Raw genomic sequence first — 18483 nt, 5'->3', positions numbered from 1 at the left:
ATATAAACCAATATTTCAGGAAGAATAGAGCATGGTAGAAAAGTTCTGCTGAGTTGGGGAATTTTGAGCTCCTCCCTTACACACACATTCTCTTACATCTTTAGCTAGCAACTCTCTCTCACATCCATATATGTTTTCATCATACTTTTGAAGTATTTTATCAAGCTGAAAAAGTACTAAAAAAAAAAAAAAAAAAAAAAAAAAAAAAAGCAGAATGTCTGGATAGTCTTATCACAGGCTACATTCAGGATAGTACAGAAAACATTAATAAGTTCCCTGGACAAAAACACATAAAACAATGTTCATGACAAAAAGTCAATGAAGTCATTTTCAAATCTTCCACGCTACTGGCAGCTCAGAGAAGTTCATCACAAACTCTATGTAACACTCTTCTCAGGACTATACCCAGACATAGGGTAGAAATTCAGTCAGCATCTCTGAAGCAGCACGGAAAATCTAGAAAGGTAGCTGTGGAAGCCCACAGAGAGTGTGAAGAAGAACCCAGCAGAAGGAGAGCTTCCGATTTAGCATACCTTGACAAATAACTCCTGTCATACACAATATGCCTTTACACATTTTATATACGTAGGAAGTTTACATACTAATGTTTGCATGATGGTAAATCGGAGGACTACTTCATTAGATTTGAAGGAGCGCTTCTCCACAGGCCAGGCCTCTGGTTTGACTCAGATTGAATTACAAAGCTAAACAGAACAGGAAGGATGTGAGCTCCTAATTCTGTTTGATAGATCTCTTTGTCATTTTCAGATGCCAGATTGAAGATAGCCGCCTCTTCCTTGGCAAAGAACAGTGCTTTTAAGCTCCAGGCTATCAGAGAGAGCAAGCGCCTACAGTACGTGCACACACTGACAGTTGCATTAAGATGCTTCCTGCTATTTCTTTAAAAACTTAACCGCAACCTGCTCATTATTAGCCTTCTGTAGTTGGAGGTAGTTAAATTGGGTGAGATGAAGTAGAAGTCACAGCTGAAGGTGCTCTGGGCTGTAGCATAGCACAGTAACCATGGACCTCTGCAGATGTGCTGACTGGGGAAGTCATCCCAGGGGAACAGGAGCAGGGTTTAGCAGAGATTGTACAGAATGATTGGGAAAAGTCTTCAGGAAATTAGTTTTTTCCCATTCCTTCTGAATCTGAGGGGATTCAAAGGCACCTCATTGTCATAATTGTTTCATGTTTAGTTATGGTTATTGAAAGCTCTTCTCCTAATTTGCTGTACAATTCTCAAATTGCTGATCAGGGGACAAAAACAGACAAAATGTGAAGGCAGATCTAGGAACATGTGGAGCCCATTAACAGAACAAATTCGTGTCTTATTTTCTCTTATCCATATTTAGTGTTTGTCATGGGCTTTTGCTTTCTGCAATTTAGCAGGTGCAAGCTGAACAGATATAAAACAGACTTAAGCCAACACACGTGTCGACACACAAAATGATCCGTTAAAGTAATTGCAATACCATCCTCACTATGGAATTACCATACCTCAGACTTACAGCTAAAAGCCCCCAAATTCTCTCTCCTGTGTCATGTTTTCTAGTATACTAGGCATTAAAAAATGTGGAGTAAAAATAATAAAGGCAGAAGGTTTCAGGGAGTCGGTAAGCATTAGCTATTCTGCTTCAGCAATAAGGACGCACAGGTCCCTGAGGCTGGCAATGAAGCCTTAGAGATTTCCGATACACTATGACAACAGCAACATGTTGCTCTTGCACAGGACCTCCCCGAAGAGGGATCCAAAGAGAGGAAATATTAAACTTTATAGGCTCTCTAGAGGTAAGGTCAGTATTACTCCCTTTTGACAAGATTTGTATAACCTAAAAATTATTTAAAGAATGATACCTAGTCCTCATTGAGCATTTTTCAAGGATCTCAGAACACTTCAGAGATGAAGCCTGGTATTTCTGGAGATAAAGGGAAAGAAACAATTTGCCCAGGCCAAAGCTGAGAATCTAGTTACAACCCCTCTTGTTCAATTTTCTGGCCTCTATCCTTGACAAATCTTGCTGTAAGTAAACTTCTTCACTATACCTTAACAAAGTCTTAATTTTTCCAAAGACTTAATTCCTTAAGACAATTGCCATGCAACATTGATGACCTAGGAAAATAAAACTCATAATAAAGAAACTGCTCATAATCAAGAAACTATATGTACAAGAACTAGCACTATAACATTGGCAGCTGCTGAAGAAAGTTCTTTCATTTGTTTATTTCCAGTCAATCAGACTGTTAACTGGCAATCAGGTTGGGAATTTGAAGCTGGGGGGCAAAAGGAAGAAGGGATTAAAATCTTGCTGATTTGAAATAAATCGTTTCCTGAAGTTACTTAGGAACAGCTGGAATATACAACTACTCCAGTTTAAATCTGAAGGTGAGATTCTGTCCTTAAAAAGTGGATAGACATGAAGTGGAGCACATGAGTTAGAAAAAAAGAGATAAATAGGTCATATCTGTCTTCCCACTACTTCCACTTCTTCAAATCCTAACCATTGCAATAGCAGTTCAGAAGGCTGCTCTAAATTATGGTTAAATCTTTAATATATCACCTTGCCTTCAAGTTTGCTAACCTGAACACATTTGCTACCCAAGCTGATATCCCAAAGCAACTTGAGACCTTTGAGGAAAAATATATTAGCAGCTGAAAAGTCATCAGCCTTAAAGAGAAATCTAGAGAGACTCAGTAAATAGCCAGGATCTCTCCAGCTGGGCCAGTCAGAAGCTTAAATTGTAATTTAGTAAAAAAAATTATAAACAAACATAATTAAAATGTTTATTTGTTTGTTCCAAAGGGGCTTTTAAAAAACAACACATAGAATGTCCATGAAGTGGTATAGATAATAATGGACAAGTAACACAAACAGGGAATTCCCAAATTCACATCAGTGCATGGCTGGAATCACCTATGAGTGCTGAAGCGGGGCAGGGCACACAGCAGCCAGGCTTTGAGACAAAGCATGGAAGCACTGAAGAGCAAGACTGACGGGGTGACCTTCAAAGGGAGAAAAAGATGGGCTGGTTTAATTACTTCTTAATTCCTCCTTAGACTTGGACCATTCAAGACGATGGTTGTTGCGGGGGTTTATGGTAAAATGCAAAGAATATGTTGCAAAGGAGCACATTATTGGGAATTCAGCCTTTCCTTTCCCTAAATCATGCGGCCATTTCAAATGATGTTAGTTGTATAATCTAGAAAAAATTGATTTAGATGAACCAATCTGTTCTGCCCTGATCCATGGTGATTTCAACTCTTGAAACTCATGTAATTTCATCTTCAAGAAAAAAACCTCAGTAAGGTCAATTAGCCCCCACTACAAGATCCTGAGGCTCTGATAGAGTATCTGAGGTAATGCATCAAAAGTAAGTTCCAAGTTTCAGCTTTAAGCTTAGCTAGACCACTTTAGCACTCACAGTGCAGCTGAAATTTTTCTTAGCCTTTTTCATCTAGTTAGTCTGGATGGTTTTTGTAATCCAGATGACCATGTGGCCATACACACATCGTTTTTAGCACAAAGGTAGGAATATGTAGCCAGATACAGGGGAATGGATAAAGTCAAAGAACTATTAGTTTTCAGAAGAGAAATACCTACTTAGATACTCCGGAGATTTGTTTTGACTCAAAATTTATATGGGAAAACCTTTAGACATTTATTTTCCTGAGAGAACCTGGCAATTCACCCAAACAGAAAACAACGGGCAGTATCATTTTACAGATCATAGCTAATCTTAGCATCTGCTGGACAAGTATATAACATTGGTAACTCAAAAAGACCAAGAAGGACTCCAACAGTTCACACAACAAGCTAAAAGACAGCAACTGTCTTGATTTTCCAATCCACATATTTTTTCAGATCACATTATCCAAAGTAAGATAATTCCTACATTTCCTATTAGAAACGGTGTTCATTTATTTTCAACTACAATACCACTTTTAACATACAGGGTACTATAGCACTGTGCTGCAGCTAGAGGGCCAAAAAACTGCACAAGCCTAATTCCTACAGTAACTGGCATGGAAATTAGGGGTATGTAATAACACAAATAGTACGTGGACAAGGACTAGATGACATCATGTATTCCATTACTGTTATAATTTGAAAAATGTTAGCTATTTATGCCATTCATATAAAAATCCTATGAGTAGTAAAACAGCTTGTACCTTACACAGTCTGAAGCTTACTTCCTTAACCTGTCTTAAACTTTCTTGCCACAAGTTTCCTCAATGACTTAATTCCACTTGCTGTGAATGTATTTATGATGAAAGCAAATAAAACTCTGCTTTTAAGTTGTGAATTTTTCCATTCCTTTTTGCTTCTCAATTTAAGACTGACCAATTTTTCGTTAGGCAAGCCTATTTATTCAGAGAAAAAAAGCACGTAGAAATCCATAGAGTTACTTCTGCTTATTATTCGGACATCTTTGCAGACAGACCAGACAAGCTGGACTCCCTGGAAAATAAAAGCTATTTGGCTGTGATTAGTAGCCATTTTCCTCAATAAATGGCTCTTGTCTAAATTTGGCTCCACCTATTGTGACAGGAGTAACCGGGAGCCTTGTTATGGAGAGAATGGCAGATGTCACTTCTACACCAAATACTTTATTATTACAGTGGGATTTGTATCTGATAAGTGCAGTGCACACAACTTCATACCTGATCACATTTTCTATTATTGCTTTTCCAGACTGAAATAATGTAAGATTTTAAATTTCATTTAGAAAAGAGTCAGGAACTGCTCTAGATGGAATTTGAGAAGTTTAATCACTTAATATATCATGAGAAAGTGTGAACTCACTGGCTATACTTTCAATAATTTGGTAATCTGTTCTGCAAAGAAATTCATTGTGTACTTCAGTGGAAAAGTACACATCTTTATTACAAATTTTCTGTACTGCACTAGTGCACTGGGACTTGGCACGTCCGCCTTTCTCATCTAATAAAAAAAGAGATGATTCATTGATAATGGAAATGATTTTAAAGTAAATTGCAGCCTCTGCTGTGCTTTGGTATTTGTAGAGCAATAACTGGAAACTGTTGTGGTTTTGCCATGAAAGAAGATCATAATTACGTTTTAACTCAAATATGTCCGCGCAGCACATCAGTGTTGGTGAGGGGCTTCATGATCCATGCACAAGAAAATGCTTCACTCAAGCATAATTATTTCCCTGTGAAAGCTGACTACAGTATTGCAGTAGTGAATGAAAAGGCAAAAAAATGCCGTGTCCTACAGGAAGATAGGTACAGTTGGAACAGGAAGAAAGTCTGAATGGTCAGAAAGGTTCTCTTCACCTCTATTTGTCTCTATCTTGGTTTTCACATCAGTCCTTAGGACAAATTCTGAGGTTTGTCTATTTTTTACAGTACTAATATTTAAAGACTTTGGGAGAGGAATTCGAAAACCAGCTCACTGAATTAAATGGAAGACAGTAATCTGACTAAGTGTAAGTGAAATGGCACTTGCCAGCAGGAGGGAGAGAACTCCTGCACTGTCAGATGCCACGAGAGACTCCTCTGCCAAAACCCTCCAAAAAGGTATTATGTTAAAAGCACTGCATCATCAAAAGTTCACATCAGCAAATCATCACTCCCTGCTGAACCATCTCTGTCCCAAGGACACCTTCTGCCCATGAAAGCGGTAGCTCTATATGTGTTAACCCCTTTGCAGGCCTCACGCATTATGCTGTAAACAGAAACATCTCATAATGGGATATGACACACCCTTAATTTCTAGATCACACTTTCATTGAATGAGTTTCATTTAAAAACATACAAAGCTATGGGCTTGCAATCAGTGCATCTCAAAATTCACGTAGTTTGCCCATTTATTTGTGTGAAGTTTGATCAGAATCAATGCACCAGCCTTGCTGAGATAAAACCTGATCCAACATCCAAGGTTTACAAGTGAAGCTTATTATGCTTCTTAAATAGAAGAACGAATCAAAATTCTTGACCATTCCATATCTGGATTTGAATTTCATGCATCTTTTACAATTTCCAAACAAAGCTAACTGATGTTGCTGTGACTCATATTAGCAATCACACCACATTAAAAAAAATTCTCTTCAAGACTAAGTGCCTGAGCTAGAGGGCAGACTGCATCCCCCATAAACTGAATTCCTTCTCCTCTTGACGAATGTTATCACTTTCCTTATTTCAGTTTTATATCGTTATATCCACCTGATCGACTGAAGCTCATTTCAAACCAGATCATAACTGTGATCCATTTTTCTTATGGAACAGTGAGAACTAACATTATGAATTATATTCAGGCTGCATCACACTTTAAAAATGACCTAAACACTCACATCCTGTCGTTTGCATTCCCTCTTTCTCCTTTTCTTTCTGACCACTACTTTAATGAAATGTGATTTATCACAAACCAGAAACGTGACATACCCAAAGTTGCCCAAAATGCGCAATGCAGTAAATCGCACCCTGAATATAATGTATTTTTGCATTACCAGACATGTGCATCAGCTGCTGAACAGTGTGAGAGATACACAAGGTCTACCTAAAATAAAAGGCTAATAATCCTGATCAAACTGAGTACTCGGGATTTTTTGTCTTTAGCCTTGATTTGATGAAAATAAGCTCCCGATTTAAATACTTACTATAGAAATATATAGTTATGTATAAAAAAGCATGGGTTTCCTCTTTTGCTTGAAACTATTTGTGATGCCCACCAAATGCAGGCAGTAAAGTATCAAAGATTTCCCATACGACCATGCTAGCACCATGAGGAAGGCAAAAGAAAAACTAGTGTCATGCAGGTCAGCCATTTGAAATGTAGACTAAGAAAACAATTTAGATTGGAAAAGGCTCCTGTCTGGTCAAGTTCTGAGTATCTCTGTGGATGGAGACTCTACCACCTCTGGGGGCATCGTCTTAATGTCTGTCTGCTTTCACTGTGATTTTTTTAATATTTTTTCCCCCCATAATATCTCACAGGAACTTCCCTCGTTGCCATCTGAGTCTGTTGCCTCTCACCTCTGGCTCCATCTTCTCTGCACTCCCCCCCCCGAGTAGCTCCAGCCCTGCTGATGAGCCAGAGCCATTCCCCAACCCACCAGTAACACCACATGGCTGGGCTGCCCACAACACCTGCACAACTTAATCCATCCTACAGTAATGAATCCATGGCCATGAAGTATCTCATGAGTCAGATACTCTTCTGCCTCTTCCTGCTTTTTTTTATAGGCAGTCCTCACTGTCAGCATCCAACCTGGTTATAGGTATCTGAATATATTAATCTTGCAGGAATAAGAAAAATCTATCTGGCACAGGCCCAGAAGTTCAAGCATATATCAGCTTCTGAATCTGAAGCACTCCTCTGTATTGACAATTTCTAACGAGACTTAAAGTACAAAATTGGACTTCCTCCTAAGTATCTCATAAACATTTTTTTCTAAAGTCAACCCTAGAACAAAGAGGCTATGACACAAGTTGGTAGAAGTATGTTAAAAATCAGACCAGCAAATATTTCCAAACCTTTGCAAAAACATTAAACCCTCAGTTTTTAAAGTTATTTAATAAAATCTTTATTAATTTATTATTCTTGTTCAGGTTAAGGGACTAGCTCTGACCGGTCTTTCCTGTTTCTACCCTAAATTTCATTATATCACAAGAAACCAGATTCAGGACAGATGTTTTAAGGCAAAAATCGACTTATTCCTTTTGGTGAAGGAGTTACACCTGCGTCCTATAGGACCGAATTTAGCTCCATAAGCTCTCACGAGCAAAAAAAATGATGGTGCCATCTGCCCATTGCAGCCAGACAGAATCATCCTACTGCAGAGACACTGGGGAACATTGGATTTCCCGCAGTGGGAGCAACCTCCCCTGGATCTCCACGTGGTCGGCAGCGTACCATTAGAGCCACTTAGGATAACAAGCCCTGTATAAACAGATTATCTAACAGAAAATTTAGGCCAAAATTGCTTTGTCTTCCACAGTATACCGTTCTAATGTCATTTTAGTACTCCGGAAAGAGAATAAAAATCCAGAAGAAATAAATCTGCAATCTTTGAATAAATAACATTTGTTATGAAAAAAAATGTTCCAATACATAACTCAGCCTTTTTAACCTTGATGGTAAGTATTTTAAAGGTTGGATATTTGATAGTAAGGGAAATACTAAGCACATGAAAACATTAGATTTATATTAGACATTAGGAGGAAATTCTTCCCCGTGAGGGCGATGAGGCACTGGCCCAGGCTGCCCAGAGCAGCTGGGGGTGCCCCATCCCTGGCAGTGCTCAAGGCCAGGCTGGACGGGGCTTTGGGCAGCCTGGGCTAGTGGAAGGTGTCCTGGCCCGTGGATCAGAACTAGATGATCTTTAAGGTCCCTTCAACCCAAACATTCTACGGTTAGTGAGAATTTTGTACAACAGCAATTCCTGAGTTTTTCCAGAAAAACAAAACAAAACAAAACAAAAAAAAAAAAAAAAAAAAAAAAAACCACCAAACCAACTTACAGCTTTCCATATGATCCACTTACAGTGAACCAAGCTTTACAATGTGCATTGCTGAAAATTGACTCAGTTGCTAAACAGCTGTACTCCACTTTTCATTGATACAATTATCCAAGTCAGTTGCACTGTATTAATTTGTCAGTGTCTGCACAATACCTCAGTGGAAAACACAGGTCTATCCACATTTGTTAAAAAACACCAGTTTTAACCCACTTCCCATGAGGCAGTGGGGAGGTGCTCTCTCCTGGCAGACTGCAGGGCTCACCTTGGCCCCATATCCATTCCCACCCCAGCTCCAATGCCCTCAACAGGCCGAGGGGCAGCACGGCTTACCCATTGGCCAAGCCTCACCTATCCCTCTGCTAACCCCATCCACCCCAATACAGCTGTTTGTGGGGTTGCAAAGGGCTGCAAAGCCAACAAAACCACCCAGTTTGAGAACAAACAGCTCAAGAGGGCACTGAACTGCAGACTGGCAGCAGGAAAACTGGCTAGGAAATGAGAAAGGGGGAATTTCCATTTTGCACCTGAGAAAATGTAAGCAAATCAATGCTGCCTTGCTCTCTGAGTCAACTGAGCCCAGCTCAACAGAAATGGGTGAAAGAGCACTTGTATTATTGACAGCCCAGAGAATAAATCTGTCTGCAGCTTTACTGAAAAGCACGGAAACTAAGCGTACCCTATGTTCAAAGAGCAACATATCTCAACTAAAGCCTCAAGATTCTGAAAGCCATAGAATTAAAAAAATAACAGTTAAAAACATGATACCAGAATTAAAATTCTGAGTTAGATATATTTAGAATTGTGGCTGTCTTAAATAAATCACTGATATAATAGTACCTTAAATATACATTGTAATGTTGATTACAGGCTATAAAGTAATAGCATAAAAAGGCTTTTTTGAAGCAATTCACATCCTTACACAAATGCAGATGGATTTTTCATTTAAATAATAAAAAAATATATCAACTTTTGATCAGTATTTTTCAAATGTACACCCACTTTGGCAAATTATTTTGATTCAAAAAGGGGAAGATGTCAAAGTTCTGCTACAGTATTTTCAAAATGGAAAACTGAAGCATTGTTTCAAAGCCAAAATTACTTCAGTTTAACCCCTTGGAAATTAGTGTAAAACATTTAGGTTTTGATTAAGTATTTGAAATACATCTACTAGTTTTCCTTACAGCTTGCATTTTAAAGCCTTTCAGTGTAAAAACTGTTTTATTAACATGTTTTACCAGCAAGGAGGGAAGTTCCAAAATTATTATTTTCTGCATGCAAGAAGGGGTTATTTGCAGTATACTTGGCCAAAAATTATTCTTATCCTTCCCCCTTGCTGCCATTCAAACAACATTTTCAACTTCCTGCATACTCAGACGATTTCTCATGAACACAGCACCAAAAAATATACAAGAGACCTTAACTTTAGGTGTTGATGCAAATACAATCTGGGTATTAAAGTATAAGAAAACTGACTAACAGAAACAGAGGGAGTGTAAAGCACTCTCAGATGTATTCAGTACTTTTATTGCTCCACAAAATCAAAGTAAGGCCCAGGTCCATAAACGCTCATCCAGATGATGTTCTCAAATCAAGGACAATTTTTTTCTTTAATTTCAACAGAAACAAGCCTAGAGCTGAACAAAATTAGAAATTATGGGCTTGATGTAGATAAAATTATCTGGCAGCTGTTACATGGAAAATTATAACAGATTATCACAGTGGTACCCAGTGGCCTTAAAATCCTTGAATTTATTAAAACATTATGAAGAGATAAGAATTGCAGTCAAAGCCTTGGAAATTAGATTTAGACACAGTAAACATTCAGTTGTCTGAGTCCCTACCATGTGTTCCCTACTCCTTTTCAAAAATGCAAAAAAGAAAAGAAAAAAGACAAGACAAAGATCCACTTCTTGGATGACCTAAATGACCAAAGCTCCACAGAAGCCAAAGAAACCACACTGACATACGCAGCCAACATATACACTTTTTGTGCAAATGCTGTATCTGCTTTCTGAATGTTTTCATATTTAATAAAACACTACTGTACAAAGTATTCTGTGAGCTATCTTAAATGAACCAAATCTAGCCCTTTTTTTTCGTTTTTGGTAAGATGATGAAATGTGGTATACAATTTCTAAAAAATTTCTAAAAAAAAATATAAATTTAAAATAAATACATTAAAGTAGAGCTCACACATGTCCTACTAATAAAAATATGGGACAGAGAGCACTTTTACTGCTCTGATTTCCGTATAGAGCTAATAAGGAGTCCACGGACAAAACTTTGTGTTCCACCACTCAAAGTAGAAGATCACATATTGCCACCCAAACTACGGTGTAGTATTCACCCATATGGCAGACAGCTGGATATGGTAACATCTTGAACAACCTGCTGCTGAATTCACTAAACCTGACAGTCCTGTGTTCACCGTATGTGAAACATGGAAGATAATTCTTTTTTTAACTTTGACTGCATGCATGGATCATAAACCCTTCATGGCAGCTTTTCTGTCCAAGTGTCTCTCTGTGAAAGTCTGCTCTCATACTAGGATAAGGCCTGTAGGTCTGTTCAGGGCTCCCAGGCACAAACTACAACTACGAGACAGTGTGGTTACATTAATCTTCCTCATTCCAGATAATAAATGCAGAGTCCTGTTATAGACTGGACATGGGCCTTTGCACACAAGTGCCAAACACGGGTGCTACAAGTCCCCATGAGATGAACACAGTTCTTTGACAAAAAAAAAAAAAAAAAAAAAAAAACTCTAAGAAATAAAACCAAGCATGTGCAAAGTAAACAATAACAGGCAGCTAACACCTAATGAAAAATTGGCCAGGAACACCAGAGAAAAGTATCCAGCATCTATTTAATCCAAACAGTAATCTTTCCTAGAATTAGTCTAGGCCTTTATTATCTTACATAATGTCCCTGTTACCTGCTCTGTGTCTGTTCATTTCTGTCACCATAGATAGCAGAAGCCAAGCGACACCATCCTCAGCAGAAATACAGCAATAAGCAAACAAACAAACACCTCTATATTTTTTTTTCCCCTGACACCACCTCTACAGAGGGAGGCCAAAAAACACAAAAGATCCCCAAAGCAATTTAGTCAATGAATATGGCTGCTATCAGTTACTGAATTGTGGGAGGTTTCCTGGCCTGTTTGTAGGCATGTGTGTTTGTTTTTACAAGGTTCTCCTCCAAGAACAAAACACCAGCAAGCCTTGTGTCTCCCTGTAGAGTTGATTATATTAGATCATTTTATCTTGCTGACGGAGGGGCGAGACAGGCTGGGTGTGATGAATGGCTATTGTTACACCCTACCTGACTAGCCTGGCGCCCACCCAGGCACGCAGCCTGATGGCAATCAGGTAGCCTGACTCACGTGATATTTGACAAAGGATAGGCTGAGATCCTCCCCATCTGTTATCAGGAAAAGCCTTCTGTCTACTTGCAGCAGTTCTGCAGTGTTAAATTTACCACTGAAAAAATGCATGGAAATAAGGAGTGAATTTTATAGGTATCCCTGGTATTGTAGTTACATGATCGAAAAAGAAAAGGAAGTACTTGCATTGGAATAAATGGCAGCTCTCTTCTGCACAGCACAGCCTAGAAAATATATATGCTTAAAAACAGACAGTATTCTTTATCATCGCCAACACAATCAAATATGAACAGCTACGGTTAGCCACCCATATCTACGCTTCACTGCCTAAATTACGAGCCTGCTATAAAACTTAAGTAGAAATGACTCATGAGGAAAGTTTTAGAAGATACCACAGGACTTAACACAAATCCCAGTATTTGGCTCCATCTGATATACATATCTGCAGCTTGAAAACTCAGAAATGGGAGCATTTCTGTTGCGAGAGAAGAAATTCCAGGAACTGAAGTATGGAACTGCAGGCAGGGAACTACTAATAGATGAAGTAAAAACCTTCTCCTACGTTGAATGGCATGAAAAAAAATGCAGAATGATAAACATTAAGTGCATTTCTAAGACCAAGCAGAATCATAGGTTTGGATCTTCTAATCTGAATATCTAAGGACATCCAAGATGTTTTTAACTGCAACAATAACCCTGCACCCTTGTGGAAAAAGTACTGAAGTACTACTCAAGATGATGCATTTCCATTTATTCATGTAAACTGTGATTTAAACAAATTATAAAAAGAATACTTTCCACATTCTGAGGTAGAGACACATCTAGCTCATGGGTGTCAGGCAATATATTAATCCTACTCAGTATGGGAACTGCATGCTTCCAGGCAACTTTTCTTGCCTTTGCTAGAAAATAAGGTAAACTTTTCTCTACTCTGCCTGTATAGGCTTCATCATTTGTCAGTTTACCAGTTTTAGCAGAAAGCGATTTGTTACAATAATTAATATCCATTAATAATTTATTACTAAGGATTATAATTATTTCTTTTTCTGGAGAGAGTTATTCTTGATAGATTAGACAGGCACATACTTTCCTACTGTTAAAGGCGGCCTCGTTGCTAGGCAGCAAACAAGAACACCACACGCTTTAGAAGATCTCACCAAATAAATTAACATCTGAATTTTTTTTGACCTGAGCCCAATACTGCTATTTCTCTTTAAGAGTTTTGTGGGTGCTTTGGAATTTGTTCATTTATAACTTGAGGGTCTCATTTTCTTTTTATTCCAGAAAGCCATATGCAACTATTTCCTGTCTCTAAAGGCTGAGGACAAAGCTGATCAGCTGCAGAGTTTTATTGCTAGTGAGCTCAGCCAACAAGCAAAGTCTGTTCATCAACAGTTGCACACAACCACACATGTCACTGGACAACTTTCAGCAAAGCTAAAAATCCACCATGAAAGCACATGGTAGCCAGCAGGCTGAAGGGTACAAGACCGGAGTGCAAAGCTTGCTTCTTATACTATTGCTGGATGGCCAAGATCCTGATTCTCAACCCTTGCAGAGCCTACAGTTGAATTTAGTAAGAGCTGGGCATGAAAACTGGACCTTATTTCAGTATATAACTGCACAAATGTTTCCAGAAGTTACATATTGTAATTACGCTAATACCACACAACATGGGTGCTTACATTTGTTGTAGGAGCAACTTGGGTATGGTACAATAACAGTGCCCCAGTACGACAAGCAGAGTAAATCATCTCTGGCACGGAACTATAATGCAGCACATCCACAGAGTTCTCCAACACAGCTTTACTGCCCTTTATGAATTATTAGACAGTTAAGAGACAAATAACTTCTGGCAAAATCCATAGCGATAGAGAGTATGGCAATGAATTTCCCTGTCATTTGCTACTGATTGTCACGCAGTTGGGCTCAATGAGAAGTGGCCGATTTAAATAAGGACCTTGAATGCATACAGGTACTCAAACTTGGCTTTTCTTTCTTTTATTTCAGTAGTTAAAGCTAAAGCAAATCCCTGTGTGCAACACCCAGCAGGAACAGTGACATAGTATTGAAAAAACTTCCCCTTTTCCATGCAATGCAGCATAAGGCATAGTATCACCACTGAATACTGGACATCAGTAGGTTTTAAGCATTGGTGCAATCCTTCACATATGTGCTGAGTGGACCATAGGTCCTGCATATCCAAGCAGGAATATTCCATTTTGCACTTTGTAGGTGAACCCGAACCCATAGTGGCTAAGGCAATGGAGACCTGCAAATGCATACAGCGGGTAAACACGCAAGACCTAAGAAACTTAAATATGTAGGATGAAGAACCACATGGCAATGGGTAAAACAGGTCTTGTCAATCCAAATTACTTGATATCAGAGAGTATTTTGGTTAAACAATTAAAATTCATACATAATCCATAAATCTGCCCTTAATAACCATAATCACATTAAAAGACAATAAAGACTGATTATATGAACCTTTCTCCTAATATTTTCTACTCTAACCCAAGTCCCATTTCATGGATCATAAATCATATATGTCACTCTACAAATATCCTTGCAACTTTACTGCATTCACTGTGGCAATTTCTGCAGATCAGGAAAGAAAATCACCTTTTTTCAAATTATGAACTCACGTAACAGGATTTCATATCCATGATTATATAGAGTATAGATAATTATAACAAAGCAGGGAACCAAACATCAGTCCCTTAACATGTAGATTTTTACCATCAAAATCTACATAAGCCTAGAAAATAGAATATGGCAACAGAAGGGAAAAAAATATGCTTAAGACTAAACAGCCCCTGATCTTTCTGCAGCAAAACAATACTCCAATCAGACACAACTAGGTTTCACTCTGCCACCAGCATCTGACTGAAAAGATTGCCGCAAAACACTGCACATTCCTCTCCCATCCCTTCATTTCAGAGAAGCTCAATTTGGATAAAATAAATTGTATGAGAAATGCAAACTCTTATCAGTGAAAGACTGAAAGAGATTGTTTTCTAAGATTCAGAAAAGCAGTAGTCAAAGTTGTCATCATCTGCTCTGGCTCTCAAACAACAGACCCAAGAAAGTCTACTGTGAAATTCCAATATTCAAATAAAGCACAAATTCCAAAGCAGTTAGCTAGAGCATCACACAGCAATCAAATTAATATATCTGAGGTCACAGTTTCCTGTTATGCTCAACCGGGAGGACCTGCAGTCCACTGCAGAAAGACACTGGACCCCTTTTTTCTGACCACTCACTTCTGCTGCTTCTCTTGCATCAGGTTTGACAATTGAGTAGCCAGAAGACAAGTCTGTTCAACAGAAAGCTGATCTTTCAGATACTAGCCCACCAAAAAAATAACAATGAAAGGACAGTTTTCTCTCAGTAGAAGGCCTCTTTGAAGCTAGTCATAACTGCCCCGGCATTAGGGTTGGTGAAGGAGATTGCAGGAGTACACGCAGCCTCAGCAAAAGATTTTTCAACACAGCAGTCCAGCTGAACTCCACTCAGTGGCAAAATTAAGTCATGCTATGGATGTACAGTCACTAAATCTGACATGAGGGGGACAGAAGGAATGAGTAACAGAAAAAAATACTGCTCAGCAAAAAGCCACATTTATAGCAGATACCGATAGAAAACTGTCTTCTGAGATTACATCTGTCCAGCATTACAGCAAGTCATACATCCAGCCTTAGCTGACTATTTTTTTGGTAACAACAGTAAGAAGAAATTTCTGAATCAATGTTTATGAAGGTGGGCTTAGTGAAGAGTAAAATTGTAGCCCTCACTTCTGCTAAAACCATTCTATTATTTCATGTTTTGATTAATAATAGGACTATGTGTCCTTATTAAAGTAGATGTTTATAGCTATTGCCAACATTTTTTGAAAGGCTGTAATTCTCCTTCGCTTATGCTCTGCATGAGATGTGAGATTTTATGGCCGCCAAGGTAACTAATCATGCCCAGCTATTTGGACAGTAATGCAATTTTCATGTCATTCATACTCCTTTTTGCTTACTTCAGATGGGAACAAATCCATGACTTGAGATAAGGCAGTATCAGCCTGGCTAATACTTGGTACAAATCCCAGACTTCAGCTGCCCCAAGACGACATGTGAAAATAAGGAGCAAAACACTTTCAGATAGGAAGAACTGCATCCACAGCTCTGATACAATGCGGAAACAAGAACTGATGTGTGCCTCCGACAGACAGCTTCTGCACTCATACAGCCAAAGATTGTGTTATTGTGGCTGAGCAAGTCATGCAGTACTTGCAACCAGCAAGTGTCTGTATGGCAACAGTGCAAAGTGGCTATTATTGACAACAGCACAGCATATGGGGCAGGTATCGTATGCAGTTTAATACATTACATGCCTCACAATAAGCATGAGCCTCCAGAGACAGGTTTGGATCTAAATAGCAAGTCCTGCATAACATTACTTTTTTTTTTTCCCCCTCCTTCCAGAAAATAATTGTTGATGGCTTATTCCTGGAATTAAGTTGCATTCACATAAAAGTAAAATGATGAAATGAAGTGTTCACATTTATTTTTGTTCAATATCATGTCTCTTACAATACGAGTCTTGACCTGGAATTCAGAAAATGCTGAAGTCAAATACAAAGCTGCACAATCAGGTTTATATTTAAAGATTACTACTGTTTCTTGACGCACTTCCCACCAGATAAAAAGGTTTCTAATTATGCTCTCAACTGAGGCTCACAAGTCCTCGACTTCTGAAGTGCTTTTGGCTTTGCATTCATAGTCTGGGTCCCCAAGGGAGAATCACAGATAACTATTCCATCACACACAGCCAAACATTTGGCAAACATCAAATTACAAATGCAGCCCAACCAAAGCAAGGGGTGTCAGGCAGCCCATGTGACACACAGATAGACACGGCCATGGCCAATGACAACTTAGGCAAACATATAACTCCTGATTCTTAACTAAAAAACATACATGAAAATGCATCACTTATCACAGATACATGTTTATACTCAGCTATTGAGATGGCATGTGACAATCTTGCTACTTGAAGTACTAATTTATACATACTATATCTCTATAGAGAAGATCAAATCTTGCATGCCACTACAAAATGCATATTTGCAATGAGCTTTGAAAATATTAATGAATTACCACACCTCCCTAACATCCCTGACCCACACATACACACACACAAAAACCCAATGTCATTACAAAAAAATTAGTTCAAAACCTCCAAACGTTGTTTGGCATTTATATTACTCACTGCAAACCAAAAATATTATTGTTTATTTATGGTCCTGACTCACACCATAAAACTTTAAGCCTGCGACATGCAACAGGCCCAAAATCTTCTGTTTCAGCAAATTGATGCACTGGTTAAATTCTTCAGTGGACAATTATGTGCTAATGAAAACAATGGTCTGATAAGTTAATAATGTAATTTCAAAGAAAATTGCTCAGCATTGACAGGGAATGAGCACACATACAATTTTCTAGTTTGCTTAGAAATTAGTCTGTGTGTCTAGTGTCTATTCCACAGCTAATAAGCAAGGTTTTTACCCCTTTGGTTGAAGTGACTTACTAATGCTTAAAAGCATACTTCCTACTTCATCTACAGAAATTAATTTGCCAGGTATTGATAACACAAGGCACAGGAAAAGTAGAATATACCAGGCATAATTTTTTTCTGGCTATATTACTTTTTTTTTTTAAAAAAAAAAAAAAAGGTATTATTACAAGGCTGAAAACTATGCAGCACGCGTTATAACCAAATATTGCCTTTGAGGAATCTACAAGTAGTATGATTTTGAAACAATCATATGTATAAATACTTGTCAGAAACATACAGTATAATATTCTGCCTCATCGTTTTCCATATACCAGTTTAAGAACCCTAGTTTCTACAGGGAAAAGACACACCTGCAACAAACTACACTTTAAATTACATGCTTTGATTCAATTAAACTTAAAGGTGCGAGAAAAACAGAAACAAATGCAACAATACTCAGACTACTCCCATGTAACAAGATCGCTTGATTCATTCTGTCTACACTACATACCATCTGATGACAGGCTCTTTACCAAAGCTATAAAACATTCTAACAGTGCTACTAAGCTTACCTATACCATCTCCCAACACAGATGTAAACTTTACCTGCACAAAATGCTGTTGGCACAGTTGCATTTTGTACCCTCCTAGCACCAAATTTCAAAGAAACTGCAGAAAAGACCAAAGAAATGAACAGATGCTCATTTGCAGCCTGGGAAGATCCAGATGGTCCTCCTCTGTTAGGGGAAGTATCACCAAGGTCATAAAGGTAGAGAGACATGTCAGCTCATAAAAGAAACTGCGCTCCTCCAAGAATGTTAGGGAGTACGAGAAATAATAGATAGTTAGAGGATAATTCATCAAAAAGGATTTTAAAGGCAACTGAGTAGTTAGAGGATAACCGCTAGTATACAGTTACCAGTGGCAAAAATATAAGGAGGAAATATATGGTTAAATCACAGCCAAGCAACAGCAGTGATATTTGACTGCACAACAGAAGTAAGCAGAGGACGCAAAGTTTAAATCAGAAAAGCCTCAAGGAACTCACAAGGACTAACAAGAGGCTA

At 38.4% G+C, this 18483-nt stretch overlaps 1 long non-coding RNA gene across 1 annotated transcript in view; it reads left to right on the top strand.

Moving 5' to 3' along the window:
* LOC308069141 overlaps window positions 1-17619 on the top strand; it is a 32685-nt gene extending 15066 nt beyond the window's left edge. The window contains exon 2 of the long non-coding RNA XR_013930295.1: window positions 44-17619. This is a non-coding gene — a long non-coding RNA (uncharacterized lncRNA). The remainder of the gene's footprint in view (window positions 1-43) is intronic.
* The last annotated feature ends 864 nt before the right edge of the window (window positions 17620-18483 follow it).

Source organism: Falco punctatus, assembly GCF_963210335.1.
Source record: "Falco punctatus genome assembly, chromosome: 9".
Classification (NCBI taxonomy): Eukaryota; Metazoa; Chordata; class Aves; order Falconiformes; family Falconidae; genus Falco; species Falco punctatus.
This window is presented reverse-complemented; position numbering and strand designations above follow the sequence as displayed.